Source organism: Microtus oregoni, unplaced genomic scaffold (genome assembly GCF_018167655.1).
Source record: "Microtus oregoni isolate MIOR12 unplaced genomic scaffold, Mior012 000006F_ref0000085, whole genome shotgun sequence".
NCBI classification, from domain to species: Eukaryota; Metazoa; Chordata; class Mammalia; order Rodentia; family Cricetidae; genus Microtus; species Microtus oregoni.
The window spans coordinates 43,645,261-43,660,871 of NW_024543065.1; the positions used below are offsets into that span (position 1 = coordinate 43,645,261).

Consider the following 15,611-nt stretch of genomic DNA (forward strand, 5'->3'; position numbering starts at 1 on the left):
GTACATGCAGTAGAGACAACTTCCAGTGCCTTTGTTATTGGCCCCTCAGTCTGCCCCAACTGTCAACCACATTCAGAGGGGCTAGTTTGATTCCATGCTCGTTCATTCCCAATCCAGTTGGAGTTGGTGAGCTACCATTAGCTCAGGCACATTGTCTCAGTGGGTAAACCCCTCATGGTCTTGACTTCCTTGCTTATACTCTCACTCCTGAAAAAAAAATTAAATGTCATGAAATGAGAAATTCAGTCACATTTAATTTTATTTTGGGTATGTGTGAGAAATTCAATCATATTTGATTGTGTGTGTGTGTGTGTGTGTGTGTGTGTGTGTGTGCAATCCAGAAGGCATCTTGAGGGAATTGGTTTTCTTCTACCATGTGGAACCCAAGGATCAAACTCAGGTATCTCGGATCAGAAACAAGCACTTTTACCTGCTGAGCCATCTCATTGGTCCTCTTTTAACTTTTGTTGAGACGGTTTCTCTGTGTAGTCCTGCTGTCCAGGAACTCACTCTGTAGACCAGGCTGGCCTCAAACCCACAGAGATCCACCTGTCTCTGAGTGCTGGGATAAAAGGCATGTTCTTCAAATTCAGCCCCTTTAGCTTTTTGAAACAGTGTTTCATATAGCCTAGGCTGGTCTCTCTATGTTGCCAAAGATGACTGAAATTCTGATTGTCTCACCTCTACCTCTCAAGTTCTGTGATTATATCACTATGCTTGGCTTATTTATTTGTCTGTTTATCTCTATCTATCATCTATCTATCTATCTATCTATCATCTATCTATCTATCTATCTATCTATCTATCTATCTATCTATCTATCTATCTATGTTGTAGTGCTGGGATTTGAACTGAGGACCTCACAAATGCTAAGGAAATGCTCTGCCACAGAACTTGGCCCTGTCCTCGCCTTTGTTTTATACTTTGTTTGGTATTGAGGATTGAACATAGGGGCTCGTGCTTATTAGGTGGTTTAGTTAGGGTTTCTATTGCTGTGAAGAGACACCATGACCATAGCAATTTTTTTATTTTGTTTTTTTTATTAAAAAAAAGTTTCTCATTTTACATACCAATCCCAGTTTCTACTCCCTCCCCTCCTTTTCCCCCTCCCCTACTCCCCATCTACTTAGAGAGGGTAAGGTTTCCCATGGGGAGTCAACAAAATCCAGTACATTGCTATGAGGCAGGACCAAGGCCCTCCCCACTATATCTAGGCTGAGCAAGGTATTCGTCCAAAGAGAATGGGCTTCAAAATGTCAACACAGCAATTCTTATAAAGGAAAACATTTGATTGGGGCTGGCTTACAGTTTCAGAGGTTCAGTCCTTTATCATCATGGAGGGTCATGGTGGTGCTTAGGCAGACATGATTCTGGAGAAGAAGTTGAGAGTTCTACATCTTGATCCCCAGATAGCAGAAGGAGGAGATGTGTTGGGTGTAGCTTGAACATATATGACCCCAGAGCCTGCTTTCACAGTGAGACACTTCCTCCAATAAGGCCACACCTCCTAATAGTGCCATTCCCTATGGGCCAAGAATTCAAACACGTGAGTCTATGGGGGCCATATCTGTTCAACCACTACATTCCTCTCCCTGGCTCCTGTGGACTTGCATACATAACATTGAAAAATGCATTTAGTTCAGCCAGGTGGTTGTGGCACACTCCTTTAATCCCAGCACTTGGGAGGTAGAGGCAGGCGGATATCTGAGTTCAAGGCCAACCTGGTCTACAAGAACTAGTTCCAGGACAAGCTCCAAAGCGACAGAGAAATGCTGTCTCGAAAAAACAAAAACAAAAAAAGGAAAAAAATTGCATTTAGTCCAATTTCAAAAGTCCCCATAATCTATCACAGTCTCAACAATGTTTAAAAGTTCAAAGTCTCTTTTAGAATTATGCAATCTTTTACCTGTAATCTCCTATAAGGTCAAGATCAAAAAGATCACATACTTCCAACATATAATGACACAGGATATACATTACCACTCCAAAATGGAGGAAAGGGAACATAGTGAGGAAATACTGACCAAAGTAAGACCAAAAACCAGCTGGGCAAACTCCATACTCTGCATCTCCATGTCTGATGTCAAAACACTCTTCAGATTTTCAGTTCCCATTGGCTTGTTGACTGCAACACACTTCTTTCTCTTGGACTGATTCCACTCCCTGTTAACAGCTCTCAGTCATAAGATTCTGGCATCTCTAATGTCTTGGGTCCCAAAGCAATCCAGGCTTCACCTTTATACAGTGGCAACCCCTGCCACATGCCAGGCCTCAGTGGTTTTCTTTATTATCAGAGGGAGAGTCTATAACCCCTTTCTTGTATCCTTGACTCAACAGTCAAAACCATGTGACTGAAACAGCCAAGTTCTGCTGCTTGCTAGAGCTGGAACATGCCCCCCTCATCAATGGTTACTTTCAATGCCTAGCTTGGTTGTCCTAGAATTTGCTCTATAGACCAGGCTGGTTTTGAATATATAGATTACGCCAGCCTTTGCCTCTAGAGAGCTGGGATTAAAAGCATGTATCACCACACTGGGCTCTGAACTTCTTAATCCCTTTTCAAAACTTGGAAACTTAGCTTGGTGGGATCTTGCTCTGAGGTTATCACCTTTTCTTTTTTTATTCAATTTTATTCAGTCATTATTTATACAGTGTTCTGCCTGCATATACGCCTGCACTGCAGACCAGAAGAAGGCACCAGATCATTATCAATGGTTGTGAGCCACTGTAGGGTTGCTGGGGATTGAACTCAGTACCTCTGGAAAAGTAGCCAGTGCTCTTAACCTCTGAGCCATCTCTCCAGCTCCTCTATTTCTTAATCTGTTTATTTCCTTGAACACAGGACTTAGTTCCATCCCACTTCTTGCTACCTTTTTTTCTCCTCAAATTGTACTTTTTATATTTTTTCTTGCTTGGCTTATTCCTTTTCCTTATAGATCTGTATAAGAGTGAACATTGATAACCACACAACAGTGTCAACACTACATTGTTTTGAGATTTCCTCTGCCCATGGAATTAATTCAGATCCCTTTACTTTAGCCTTGACAGACTCTTCGGACAAGGGCAGCCATATTCTTCACCAAAATAACCATCTCTAGGCAACATATTAAATTGTTCTCCTATGAAACCTCTTGATCCAGGCCCCCACAGTTTACATCACCCTCAGCACCACTGTTTTCCATGCCTGTACTAGGATGGCCCATTAAGCCCCACTTAAAGTGTTATATGGTTACAAGTACACAGCCATCTCCCATAGAACATTTCATATTCAAGGATCATTTTCTTGTTCAGAGTTAACTGGAAGCCTAAAAATGCCTGGATTCATCATAGGACAGAGGGTGAGGACTTCTTGATCATCTGGATATGAATTTGCTGGAGCAAAGAATGGGCAAAATGAATCTGTGTCCGAAATGTTAAAGAATGTAAAGATGGGGGAGCCATGGCTAAGGTCCCAAAAGGAAATGTTCTTCATTAGGAGGTCCAGGAAGACCCCCATTCTGTGTGGCTGAGGGTTCACAATGAGCATGGTCAAGGGTTTAGTGCTGCTGGCATAGACCTCTCCACTTCTCTCACCTGTAGTCCAGAATCCATGTTCTTCTGACAGGTTAATAGGTCGTCGATTAACGGACTCTTTGCAAATGCCTATATCCCATTCTTTGCTGGTTCCCACCACTACCTTGCAGTAATGGCGACCAGACACCTCCGGTCACTGAGTGAGGAGCCCAGGAGGCAGGTGGAGATGTGGAATCAATCTGCACATTCTTTTTGGTCCTGTTTCTTAGACCCAAAGTAGACACTCCTGAGGTCATCAGAGGTGAAGAGGTGGTTGTGGGCTGTGTCTGTATCCATATCCAAGGTTATGTTCACTGTATAGAGAAAAACCCAGCAGTTCAGCAAAGAAAAGCAATGTGGACTCCGTCTTTCATATTTATTGTTGAGGCTTATATACCTCACTTTGATGTGGGAGTCCCCTCTGTGTGCTGTCATTACCATTAATGAATAAAGAAACTGCCTTGGCTTGTTGATAGGGCAGAACTTAGGTAGGCAGGGAAGATAGAACTGAATGCTGGGAGGAAGAAGGGTGGAGTAAGAGAAACGCCGTGGAGCCGCCAGAGACAGATGCTGGGAATTTTACCTGGTAAGCCACGTGGTGATACACAGATTAAAAGAAATGGGTTAAATTAAAATGTAAGAGCTAGCCAATAAGAAGTTAGAGCTAATTGGCCAAGCAGTGATTTAATGAATACAGTTTCTAGGTGGTTATTTCGGGGCTAAGCTAGCCAAGTGGCTGGGAGGAACAAGCAGGTCCTCCTTCTCTATCACTTTTATTTAATTTCACTCTCTTTTTTAATTTTTTTTAAAATTTATTTATTTATTGTGTATCCAACATTCTGCCTCCATGTATACCCACATACTAGAAGAGGGCACCAGATCTCATTACAGATGGTTGTGAGCCACCATGTGGTTGCTGGGAATTGAACTCATGACCTCTGGAAGAGCAGCCGGTGCTCTTAACCACTGAGCCATCTCTCCAGCCCCACTCTCTTTTTTTTAAATATTTATTTATTTATTATGTATACAATATTCTGTCTGTACGTATGTCTGCAGGCCAGAAGAAGGCACCAGACCTCATTCCAGATGGTTGTGAACCACCATGTGGTTGCCGGGAATTGAACTCAGGACCTTTGGAAGAGCAGGCAATGCTCTTAACCACTGAGCCATCTCTCCAGCCCCCACTCTCTTTTTTTTTTAAATTAATTTATTTATTATGTGTACAACATTCTGCTTCCCACACATCAGAAGAGGGCGCCAGATCTCATTACAGATGGTTGTGAGCCATCATGTGGTTGCTGGGAATTGAACTCAGGACCTCTGGAAGAGCAGTCAGTGCTCTTAACCTCTGAGCCATCTCTCCAGTCCACACTCTCTTTTTTTAAAAAAGATTTATTATGTATCCAACATTCTGCCTCCATGTATGCCTGCACGCCAGAAGAGGGCGCCAGATCTCACTAATTTCACTCTTAAAATGATATTTTGTGGAACATTTCAAGACCTTCCCAGTTAAGTGATGTTTTATATGTAGGATGAAAGCAGTAGCCACAAAAGGTTTCTCTAAGTCACAGTAGGAAATTTCTACACTGTTGAGTGTTTGACATATAGTATTTAATTTGTTTAATTAATATTTGAAGGGTAGAAGATACAATACTTGTTTTATGCACAAAAGCACACCTATTGTGTTCACACTTCTCACAGCCACTAGGAATAAAGAGAATGAGAAAGGACTGTGTACATTCCAATGAGCCAGGGGTTCAGGAATCCGGTAACTCTAGACTGGCCTCTTGACTTTGGCCCATTATACACACCACTGGGCTTTGATAATCTACTTTCATTGCATCCCTTGCCCTAAGACATACCATAACAGCAATGCAGAATAAATATGATACAGGAGATGGTGAGCTGGCTCTGAGTAAAGGCCCTTGCTTTGAAAGCCTGGAGACCTGGGTTTGATTCCTGGAGCATGCATACACACATACTGTACAGAGTTAGAGTCCTCTGAGCTACATACCTACATGCACACCCACGCACACATGCACACAGAGGAGTGAATAAAATATTTAAGCATGATATGAAACCGAATACACCAATAATGCGGCACTAACTTGTGTTGTGGAACCTCTGGAGATCATGTGGTGTAGTTATGAGCTTTGGTGTTCCTGTGTAGTGACTAGCCTTAGTTTACCTGAACAAGCATCAGAGGGCTTCGCCACTTACCTGGGACCCTGAGCACCAGGATGATTTAGTCCATCACAATGGCTGCCTACGCGGTCTGTACACGTAATCCCTGGAACTTGCCCTGTAGACCAGGCTGGCCTTGAACTCACAGGGATTAAAGGCGTGTGCCACCACTGCCTAGCTACCTGGGGACTTTTGAACCCTTCAGGTCTGTCTCCCTGCCAGACAGGGGCCATACTTGCTGCCGCAGGCTTCTGCTAATCAGCGCGTGGAGTGAGTCAGTCATCCCAGCACCACCTGGCACCTGTCAGAACTGACAGTCTCAGGAAAACCTAGTGCTGCAGAATCAAAGTCTGCCTCAAACCAGACTGTCAGGTCACTTAAAACACTATCAAATTTGAAAAGTTATCTTCAGCCGGGTGGCGCAGGCCTTTAATCCCACTACCAGGGAGGCAAAGGCAGGCAGATCTTTGTGAATTTGAGGCCAGCCTGGTCTACAGAGGGAGTTCCAGGACAGGCTCCAAAGATACACAGAGAAACCCTGTCTCAAAAAAACAAAACAAAACAAAACAAAAACCAGATAAAAAGGCTATCTTCTGGGCTACTGTTGTTAAAATAAACTCAAGGTGGACACAGATTTTTAGATTTTCTTATAAATACATCAAAAGTAATATGAGGACTGGCAACACGGCTTAGTAAGCAAAAGCTGGTCCTTTCGGCTGGATATTCTGAGTTCAAGCTCAGGGCACTCATGGTGGAAGGAAAGACTTGCCTCTCGCAAGTTGTCCTCTAACCTCCACACGCACAAGCTGTGGCACGTGTGCACCCACACACATGCAAAACAGGTGTAATTGAAAGTAAACTATAAAGCAACGTGAAAATTAGTATTGTGACAATATATTTTGCTTAATAAGATTATTCAAACTATCATTATTATACAGGCCTTATTTCAAGTGTTCAGTAACTACCAGTAGCTACCATACTGGATAGTAGAGGCATGACCTAAATATTGTCTGTCCTTAAAAATTTCCAGGAGGGGCTGGGAAGCCCCTTAAAGCATTCCTTTAACTCCAGCACCCTGGAGGTAGAGGCAGGAAGATCTCTATGAGTTCAAGGCCAACCTTGTCTACAGAGTTGTAAGACAGCTCCAGAACTGCTACACAGAGAAACTGTGTGTGTGTGTGTGTGTGTGTGTGTGTGTGTGTGTGTGTGTGTATCAAAAAACCAAAAACCAAAACAAAACAAAAAAGGGCTGGAGAAATGGAAATGGCTCAGAGGTTAAGAGCACAAGAGCACTGGCTGCTCTTCCAGAGGTCAATTCCCAGTAACCACCTGGTGGCTCACAATCATCTCTAATGAGATCTGGTGCCCTCTTCTAGTGTGTGGGTGTATATGCAGGCAGAACACAATACTTAAATAAATCTTAATAATCAACAAACAAACAAATTCCAGAAGGATGGGCTGGGGAGATGGCTCAGTGGTAAAGAGCAGTTGTTGGCCTTTTGAAGAATCTAGATTCAGTGTTGAGCACTCAGATGGCAGCTCACAACCACCTGTAACTCCAGTTTCAGGGGATCCAATGTCTTCTGGCCTCCATGGGCACTGCATGCATATGGTGAACAGACATACACATGCATACAAAAACACACACACACACACACACACACATATATATATATATATACTATAATATTGTCATATGTTGTAATATGTATTGTAATATACATTTTATGATATACAGTCTGTATTGTATGTTTCACACACACACATATACTCAGGTGCACAGTATTTAGTCTCAGCACTCAGGAGTCAGAGGCAAGCAATTTTCTCACTTAGTTCTAATTTATTCTCAGAGAAGGGAGAGCTGTTGTGTTTTGGGAAGAATGAAATTTGAGGTTCTTGGCATTAAGTGAATGTTCAAAATCTAACAGGGAGATGTTGGAAAGTTGGATTTCCCAAGAGTGCTTTATGGGTCTGGAGTTGTTGGTAAGACTTCTTACCTTGAAATATCTTCATCCTTGGATCCATTTTAAGAATATGGTTTAGTCGCGGCACTACTCTTTTGACCTTGGTAACCAGGTGGTTCAACAGGGTAGCCAGTAGGATGCCTTCCTTCAAAGAGACAACAGAGCAATGGGGGCACAGTATGTCCTCCTCCTTGGGACTTTTCTCTAGTGAGTCAATGCATTGGAGGCAGCAGATATATCAGCATTTCAAGTACACAGGACTTTCCAAATATCACATGCAGAAATAACAGGTACTTCCTTCCTTAAAGAAAGGAGCCATGGCCAGCGCCTGAAGGGAAAAACATACACAATACTGGAGTTTTTATGAATTGAACGACTGCTAGACTTTGAGAGACTGTCATCTTTGCAGGGCTGTCAAGTCATTATTAATATGTTATAAAGACAAAACCAAAACCACACAGCTATAACTGACTCATAACTTTGAACTTCGGATAATTGAAATGGTAGCTGGAAAGAGGATTCTTCCCCGAGCTTTTGTTGAAAGGGTGAAAGGATCTGTACCTAGACGGTTCAGTGTGGCAGCCACTAGCTCACATGTGGCTGTGGAGTACCTGGAAAGGGTAGATCTGTCTTTATTTGATATTTTAATGTTTATTTTTGTGTGCATGTCTGTGGGGAGGTGTGTGTGCCATGGTTTTATGTGGTTTTGGGGGCTAGAACTGGGGGCTCACACTAGGCAAGGACTCTATCAACTGGGCTACATCCTCAGTCTGTGGATAAGAATTGATTTTTTTCTGAGTCATTTGTCAAATCTGTTTGAAGATAGGACCATATTCATTTTACATTTGTGTGTCTTTTGCCTTGCAGTAGGGATGATCTGTAACTAGGGCCACCAGCTGATTTCTTGTTAAAGCTGAAAGGCTCTCAGGAAAACACAGTAGTGAGGTCCCAGGATTTCTAGCCTTAACTGGACCATTTACCCCCTCCCACCAATGGCCCTGGTTGGAGGAAATAGCTCAGTCAGTAAAAGCACACACCACATACCCACAGACATGAGGTCTAGACCACACGGAAAACGTTGGGTGTGCTGGCACAGGCTTGCAATCTCAGTGCTGGGAAGGCACAGAGGCAGAGCTATGGGGCTCCCTGGTCTGCTAGTCCTGCCTTCTTGGCATTTGGGAGACAGAGGTAAGTGAATCTCTTGTGAGTTCAAGACCAGCCTCGTTCACATAGTGAGTTCCATGCTAGCCAGGGCAGCATAGTGAGACACTTGCCCCTTTGCTTTTTTTTTCAAAGACATAGATGTAGGAAGATATTTTGAGGAGAGGGAGTGGTCAAGAGAGAGTAAGAGGTTAAATATGGTCATACTACAGTGTATACATATATGAAAATATGACCTAACAGAGACCCTATAAAGTAGTGCATGCCCATGGTGAAAAGCAAAAAGTAAGAATAATCATGTCCTTTTCAGGGACCATGTTGAACTATACTCTTTCTAGACATAATTTGTGAGTCATCACAAAGATATGCTTTAAAATTGCTTATTTAGGGAAGTGAGGGTCTAGAGAGATGGCTCAGTGGTTAACAGTACTGACTGTAAAAGCAGAGCACCTGGATTTGATTCCAGCATCCACATGGTGGCTCATAACCACCCATCTTATGTCCTCCTCTGATCTCTGAGGGTAATAGGAATGCACATGGTACACAGATACATATGCTGGCAAAAGGCACAATAAAATAAAGTGTGAAGAAGAAAAAATCTCTCATCTATCTATCTATCTATCTATCTATCTATCTATCTATCTATCTTTCTATCTATGATGCAGAACATTTACATGCCACACTATGTATGTGGAGGTCCGAGGACAGCTTGCAGGATGAAATCAATTCTTTCTGCCCACTGTGAGGGTCCTAGGGATTGATGTCAGGTTTTCAGACTTGGTGGCAGGCTTTCTTACCCACTGATCCACTGAACTATCTCACTGCCCTGAATACATACTTCTTTTTTTTAAAAATAATTTACTTAACTTTATTTTATGTGCATTGGTGTAAAGGTGTCAGATCTCCTGAAACTGGGGTTGCAGACAGTTGTGAGCTGCCATGTGGGTGCTGGGAATTGAACTCGGGTCCTCTGGAAGAGCAGCCGGTGCTCTTGACCACCGAGCCATCTCTCCAGTCCCCGAATATATACTTTTTGAGAATCTTCCCTTCTCTCTCTGTCAGGGATGTACGTGTACATGTGTGTGTGTATGGTGAGTGTGTATAGATGTGTGTGTCATAGCACACATGTGGAAGTCAGGGGACAACCTTGGTGTTTTCCCTTACCTTTCACTTTTTTTAAATTGAAAATTGAATCTTCTCACATACAATACATCCTGACCACAGTTCCTCCTACCTCCACTCCTTCCAGCTCCACCAACCTCTCCTCTCTCCCAGGCACACTCCCCCTTGGTTAAGAGCAGGCCTCCAAGAGACTACAGCCAAAAAGGAAAAAACAAGATACAACAAGACAAGGCAAAAGCCCTCACATCAAGGCTGGGCAAGCCAACCCAATAGGAGAAAAAGAATCTTAAGAGCAGGCAAAAGAGCCGTAGACACATTCGTTCCCACCGTTAGAAGTCCCGCGAACACACTTAAGCTAATAGCTATACAACATACATAGAGGGCCTGGCACAGATCTGTACAGGCCCTGGGCTTGCTGTTTCAGTCTCTGTGAGCCCATATGAACCCTGCTTAGTTGATTTGGTCTACCATGTTCTTCTGGTGTCCTCCATTCCCTCTGACTTCTACAATCTTTCCTCCCTATCTTCTCTGAGGCTCCCAAACCTCAGAAAGGAGGGATCCATTGGAGACCTCCAATTTAGCCTTTATCCCCACATAATGTCTGGCTGTGGGTCTCTGTACCCACTCCTATTTGATGCCAGAAGAAGCCTCTCTGATGACTACTGAACAAGGCACTGTAGCAGAATATCATTAGGGATCATTTCATTGTTTTATTTTGCTAGTTGTGTATGGTTTTACCTTAAGTCTTTGAGCTATCCAGTGTCTGTTCCATGGCCATTCAGGTAATGAAGGGCACGGGTCAAAGGTTAAACCAGTCATTGGTGGGCCACTCCCACAAGTTCTGCACAACCATTGCCCCAGCACATATTGCAGACAGGACAGACCGTAGGTCAAGGATTTTGTGGCTGGTGTTCAGGTTTCTCTTTCCATAGCCTGCAGAGTAACTCCTCGCACCAATGAGAGCAGAACATGGGGGTGAAGGTCCTTGTAGGCACCAGCTTGACCTCTATGTTTAAATGAGCCGTGTGGATGTTGTCCTTGGCAATGGGACCCTGCTGTCAGTTTTCAGAGATGAACATTCTGTCCTAGCATCAGCCTGGGTTGTTTAGGGATCACCACAGGTTCAACAGCTCAACCAAATACAACACAGTCCCACCACTGGAAGCCTTGACTGGCTACAAAAGGTTTTCCAATCAAATGGACCTAAGAAACAAGCAGGTGTAACTATCCTTATATCTAACAAAATAGATTTCAAACTAAAATCAATCAGAAGAGATGGAGAAGGACACTCTATCCTCATAGCAGGAACAATCCATCAAGATGTAGTTTCAACCCTGAACATCTATGCCCCTAATACAAGAGCACCCACATATGTAAAAGAAACATTATTTAAACTTAAATCGCACATCACCCCCCCCCCCCCACACACACTTTAGTAGGAGACTTCAACACTCCACTCTCACCAATGGAGAGGTCAACCAGACAGAAACTTAACAGAGAAATAAGAGAACTAACAGATGTTATGAATCAAATGGACTTAACAGACATCTATAGACAATTCCATCCAAGCACAAAAGAATATACTTTCTTCTCGGCACCTCATGGAACCTTCTCTAAAATTGATCACATACTCAATAACAAAAAAAACCTCCACAGATATAAAAAAATTGGAGTAAGCCCCTGTGTCTTATCAGATCACCAAGGATTAAAGTTAGAGTTTAACAACAACTACTTTCAGAAAGCCTACAAACTCATGAAAATTGAACAAGAACTACTGAACCACCCCTGGGTCAAGGAAGAAATAAAGAAAGAAATTAAAGACTTCCTAGAATTCAACAAAAATTAAGGCACAATGTACCCAAATCTATGGGACACTATGAAAGTAGTGCTAAGAGGAAAGTTCATAGCACTAAGTGCCCACATAAAGAAAATGGAGGAAACTCACAGTGACTTAACAGCACACCTTGAAAGCTCTACGACAAAAAGAAGCAAACTCACCCAGGAGGAGTAGAAGAAAGGAAATAATCAAATTGAGGGCTGAAACCAACAAAATAGAAACAAAGAAAACAGTACAAAGAATTAATGAAACAAAGAGCTGATTCTTTGAGAAGATCAACAAGATCGACAAACTCTTATCCAATCTAATCAAAAGGCAGAGAGAGAGAGAGAGAGAGAGAGAGAGAGAGAACATCCAAATTAACAAAATCAGAAATGAAAAGGGGGACATAACAACAGACACTGAGGAAATTCAGAGAATCATTAGGTCATACTACAAAAACCTGTACTCTACAAAATTGGAAAATGTAAAGGAAATGGACATTTTTCTAGATAGATACCATATACCAAAATTAAATCAAGACCAGGCGAACAATTTAAATAGACCTATAAACTGCAAGAAAATAGAAGCTGTCATCAAAAACCTCCCAACCAAAAAAATCCCAGGACCACATGGTTTTAGTGCAGAATTCTACCAGAACTTCCAAGAAGAGCTAGTATTTATACTCCTCAAAGTATTCCACATAATAGAAACAGAAGAGTCATTACTAAACTCTTTTTATGAAGCTACAGTTATCCTGATACCAAGACCACAAAAAGACCCAACCAAGAAAGAGAATTACAAACCAATCTCACTCATGAACATGGATGCAAAACTACTCAATAATATACTGGCAAACTGAATCCAAGAATACATAAAAAAAATCATCCACCATAATCAAGCTGGCTTTATCCTAGAGATGCGGGGCTGGTTCACCATAGGAAAATCTATCAATGTAACCCATCATATAAATAAATTGAAAGGAAAAAAACATATGATCATTTTATTAGAATCTGAAAAAGCATTCGACAAAATCCAACACCCCTTTATGGTAAAGGTCTTGGAGAAATCAGGGATACAAGGAACACACCTAAATATAATAAAAGCAATATTCAGTAAGCCAACAGCCAACATCAAATTAAATGGAAAGAAACTGAAAGCAATTCCACTAAAATGAGGAACAAGACAGGGCTGTCCACTCTCTCCATACCTCTTCAACATAGTTCTTGAAGTTTTCGCTATAGCAATGAGACAGCAAAAGGAGATCAAGAGGATTCAAATTGGAAAGGAAGAAGTCAAACTTTCATTATTTGCAGATGATATGATAGTATATATAGGTGACCCCAAAAACTCTACCAGAGAACTTCTACAGCTGATAAATACCTTCAGTGATGTGGCAGGATATAAGATCAATTCAAAAATATCAGTAGCCCTCCTATATACAAATGATAAAGAAGTTGAGAGAGATACACAGAAACACGACCTTTTACAATACCCACAAATAAAATAAAATATCTTGGGGTAACATTAACCAAACAAGTTAAAGACCTATTTGACAATTCTTTAAAGAAAGAAATTGAAGAAGACACCAGAAAATGGAAAGATCTCCCATGCTCTTGAATAGGTAGGATCAACATAGTAAAAATGGCAATCCTACCAAAACCAATGTAGAGATTCAATGCAATCCCCATTGGGGGCTAGTCATCCAGCTCCACAGCAACCCATGGATGAAGAGGAAGATTTAAAAAAGAGAATGGGAGAAGTCCAGAAGCCAAAGGGTAGACGGGATGATATAAGTTAAGGAAAGCTGGCAAGGAGCAAGTCAAGTTAAGGCCAGACATTTATAATTGAGAATAAGAGGATGGGAAAAGGGCAGGTGGGGGAGGAGAATTTGAGGGAACAGAATAGTTGAGATGGAGGAAGGACAGAGATGAGAGCAAGCAAAGAAATATTTGATTGAGGGAGCCATTAAAGGGCTAGAAACCTGACACTAGAGAAATTCCTAGGAATCTAGTCTGGAGAGGTGGCTCAGAGGTTAAGAGCACTAGCTAGCTGCTCTTCCAGAGGTCCTGAGTTCAATTCCCAGCACCCATATGGTGACTCACAACCATCTGTAATGAGATCTGACTTCTGGCCTGCAGACATACATGCAGGCAGAACATTGTATATGTAATAAATATATAAATCTTTTTTTTTATTGCGAAAAGAAGAAAAAAAAACATAAACAAAAAACAAGTTTCCACCTCCTCCCAGCCTCCCATTTCCCTTCCCCTCCTCCCACCCTTCTCCCCCTCCTCCCACCCTTCTCCCCCTCCTCCCACCCTTCTCCCCCTCCCCCCACTCCTCTCCCCCTCCCGGGAGCCTAGCCAGTTTGGATGTTCACCTTCCTAGATATGGACAGAGAGGACCTAGGACTTAACACAGGTCAGGGAACCCGGACTGCTCTATAAATCTTTTTTTTAAAAAAAGAAATTCCTAGGAATCCACAAGGATGACCCCAGCTAAGACCCTAAGCAATAGAGGAGAGGGGGCCTGAACTGGCCTTGCCCTGTAGTCAGATTGATGAATATCCTAAATGTCACTATAGAACCTTCATCCAGCAACTGATGGAAACAGAGGCAGAGACCTGCATCAGAACACTGGTGTATAAGTAGAGGAAGCTTCTCTATAGTCAAGGGGACTTCATGAAGTGTGATTTTATAAGGATCCATTGGGAATGAATTTTTATTTTAGCAACTAGAATACTAAATACTTCAGTGTGGTGTGGGTAACTATGACATGCCCTACAGGGATATTTACACCCAGATCTCAGTTTGCGAATAAATCTCTGCTCTTTATAATTCAGCTTGTTTGGGGTATCATGTTGTCTGTAGCATAAAAGAACAAATACGTAAAGAACAAGCACATGTCTGCATTTTTCTTTGTCAACTTGACACAACCGAGAGTCATTTGGGAAAAGGAAACCTCACTTAAGCAAACGCCCCCATCAGATTAAGCTGTAGGCAAACATGGTACCTTTTCTTGATTCATGATTGATGTAGGGGAACCCAGCTCACTTGGGGCAGTGTCATCCCTGAGCAGGTAGTCCTGGGTGGTATAATAATGCAGGCTATAATTATAGCCCGGTACAATTATAAGCAGGTACAGTAATGGGGCCCAAGCCAGGCAGCAGCATTCCTCCAGGGCCTCTGCATCAGCTCCTGCCTTGAGTTTCCTGCCCCGACTTCCCTCATTGATGGGCTATGATTTGGGATGTGTATGCCAAAGAAAACTTGTTGTGGAATATTATTTTAACTGGGCAAAGATATGTTACTTTTGTTTGTGCTGCATCTGTTTCACCTCGCCTGAATAAAGGCACCTGATTGGTCTAATAAAGAGCTAAACGGCCAATAGGTAGGCAGGAGAAAGGATACATGGGGCTGGTGGACAGAGAGAATGAATAGGAGGTGAAATCTAGGCTCAAAAAAGGAACAAGAGAAGAAGAGAGGAGAGAACGAGGGAGAAGCCCTGGACCAGAAGCCAGGCGGCTGCCAGCCAACAGACAGAAGCAACGAAAGAAAGATACACAGAAGTAAGAAAGGTAATAAGCCCCAACACAAAAGGTAGATAAAGAGAAACAGGTTAATTGAAGTTAAAAGAGTTAGCTAGAAACATGCCTAAGCTAGGCCCAGCATTCAAAACTAGTAAGTCTCTGTGTCATGATTTGGAAGCTGGTTGGTGGCCCAAAAGAAAAAGCCCACCTACAAAGCCCTTTCTTCCCAAGTTGCTTTTAGTTATGGAGTTTATTTATTTATTTTTTATTACAATAGAGT

The 15,611-nt window shown here is 42.3% G+C and overlaps 1 pseudogene; it reads right to left on the bottom strand.

Annotated features, from left to right (window-relative positions):
* Positions 1 to 3,268: 3,268 nt before the first annotated feature.
* Positions 3,269 to 8,019, bottom strand: LOC121449840 (annotated as a pseudogene).
* Between the last annotated feature and the right edge of the window lie 7,592 nt (positions 8,020 to 15,611).